This window comes from Suncus etruscus, chromosome 2 (genome assembly GCF_024139225.1).
Source record: "Suncus etruscus isolate mSunEtr1 chromosome 2, mSunEtr1.pri.cur, whole genome shotgun sequence".
In the NCBI taxonomy this organism is placed as follows: Eukaryota; Metazoa; Chordata; class Mammalia; order Eulipotyphla; family Soricidae; genus Suncus; species Suncus etruscus.
In genome coordinates this window covers 82,487,817-82,490,504 of record NC_064849.1, presented here as the reverse complement: position 1 = coordinate 82,490,504, position 2,688 = coordinate 82,487,817, and positions in this window count along the sequence as shown.

Sequence of the window (2,688 nt, the reverse complement as noted above, 5' to 3'; positions counted from 1 at the left end):
CTATGCTCAGAAATCGCTCCTGGTAGGCTCAGGGGACCATATGGGATTCCGGGATTTGAACCACTGACCTTCTGCATGCAAGGCAAACACCTTACCTCCATACTATCTCTCCCACCCCAGTTACATCTATTTAATTAAAAACAATGTTTTCAGTATGTCATTTCTCAGGATCAAAAGAGGAATTTGTCTCATTTGTCTCTCCCCCCCCATCCATCTTTTAAAAGGTTCTTTGTCCTTACATGGAATCTTTTTTCCTTGTTGTTCCCTTCTTTTTTTCTAGTATTTGTACCAATTTATCATATATAAAGTTTTTCATAGATAATTTGATAGGTTTGGTGTCTACCACTAATATCCAAATTTATTTAAGATGATTGGCAATCTTAACTTTTTATTTTTAATAGGGAAGTGCCATTTCTTTCACTCAAATTATTTTCTTTTTTTTCTCCCCTAAATTCACCATGACAATTACTGTTTAAATGACATCTTTCATGTCTAGGTAGTTCTCTAAGTTAGGTCAAATGTATATTTTTAAGATTGTATTGGTGGTATTTTGTCTTCAAATATCATTACACCTTTAATTATAAATAATGTTCAATACCTCATTTGAACACAGAAGGAGATGGAGAGAAGGAAACAAAGTAGAGCTGATGCTGGTTGAAGAGTTACTGAGAAACAGCTGCCTTCCTCATCCTTATTTGCACAAAAAGCAGACAACATGTCTTTGAAAGAAAGTGCAGCAGGAATGCCAGTGTTGCCCATGTGAGGTTCTGCCCAACATGATCAGAAGTATCAGGAAAATAAATAGGTGAGTTTATCATCTTTAGTGTGATATTTAAATGCAAAGTATGATGGAATAGTTAAAATTACACTTCAGAAAAAATATTCTGATGGAGGATTGGTAAGGGGGCCGGTGAGGTGGTGCTAGAGTTAAGGTGCCTGCCTTGCAAGCACTAGCCAAGGAAGGACCGCAGTTCGATCCCTCTGCATCCCACATGGTCCCCCCAAGCCAGGGGCAATTTCTGAGCGCTTAGGAGTAACCCCTGAGCATCAACAGGTGTGGCCCCAAAAACCAAAACAAAACAAAACAAAAAGAACAGAACAGTTGTAAGAGTGCATGTCTTGCATGTAGTTGACCTGGGTTCAGTTCCTAGAATCAAATGAGGTGCCTCAAGCCTATCAGGTATGATTTCTAAAAGCAAAGTGAGGAGCAAGTCTCAATCACTATAAAGGTGAGGCCAAAACACCATAAAAAAGAGAGAGAAATAGAGATAAAGGTAGCGATAAAAAACACTTATGGAGTCACAAGGCTTATAAAATGATGAATGCCAACTCTTTTAAAACATATAATAATACTCTTTTAATATTATTGTAAGTGAAAAGTATCCAAAGAGAAATAATAAATGAATATAATAAAAATCTGGCACCACTTTAATAAACATCCACAAATATACAAGTTAACTTTATAAAATGTTTAAAGACTTTTTCATAGATATTATTTCGTAGATATTATTTCATAGATATTATGTATTTGAGATAGTAAAATGCCTAAAATTTATTTTTCATATCAGGTGTTCCTATAAATTCTTTTCGTGCATGATCTTATTTGGCTTTATTTGAATACCCCTGTATCTGCAAGAGTAAGCAGCGTTAATGGTCAATTGTAACAGTTAACTTGCTTAATGAATAAAATATATTTCTTTTCCATGTTATGCATACAAGATGGGATTACTGAAAATGTATTCCACATTGTCTGAGTAGATGGTCAGATATGGCAGAGGGCAGAATTTTTGCTCTTCAAATTTGACAGAAAGTGATGCTCAAGCGATTTCCATGCTTATTACTTTCATCAGAAAAGATCACAGGGTCATGTCTGATTTGAAGTTGGCAATATATAGTTCCTTCATAGCAGTGAAGAATAGAAGAAGAGATATTGAATGAAGGGGAGAAGAAATGTAATTTTCCACATCCTCTTTCTCAACATATGGAAAATTGCACACAACAAGTTTAAGCCTTTGCCCAAAGTCACACAACTGGAAAAGCTTAATTAGACCAAGATTTAAAGTCCAGCTGTTTGGCAAAATGTGAAATTGAAATTAGAATGTGTTTCTCACTCTCTGTTGTTGAGTTTTACAATGGTATCAATCTTACCATTTATACTTGCAGCACTATTTGCCCACCTGTCAGGATTCTCACACTGTTGCCCCAAATCCCTCTATTCATCCAAGAAGGATTTCCTAACCCATTCTGTTTCTTGATACTTTCCAAAAGAGTGAGATCAGCTGATGTTGATCTTTTGGATTCACTTCCCTTTGCATGACTTACTGCTATTTCAGCCATGTTGCAACAAGCTTTATAATATGATCTTTTGTCATAGATGAGTAGTACTCTGTGAGGTGTAGATGCCACATTTCTTTTATCTTCTCTGTTGATGTGTTAGTAGTCTATTGAAAATAATGCCATGATGAAGGTTGGTGTGTATATGTTCATTTAGTTGAAAGCTTTCACTTCCCTTGAAGTAGATGTACAGAAGTGGAATTACATTGAAGCATTATATAAAAGCTCTGTTGCTATATTTTGAACAATCTCTAAACCATTTTTCAAAAATGGCTAAATCAATAACAGTTCTACCAGCAGTGAATGCAAATTTCTTTTTTTCCCCCACATCCCTGCCAACACTTACTGTTCCAA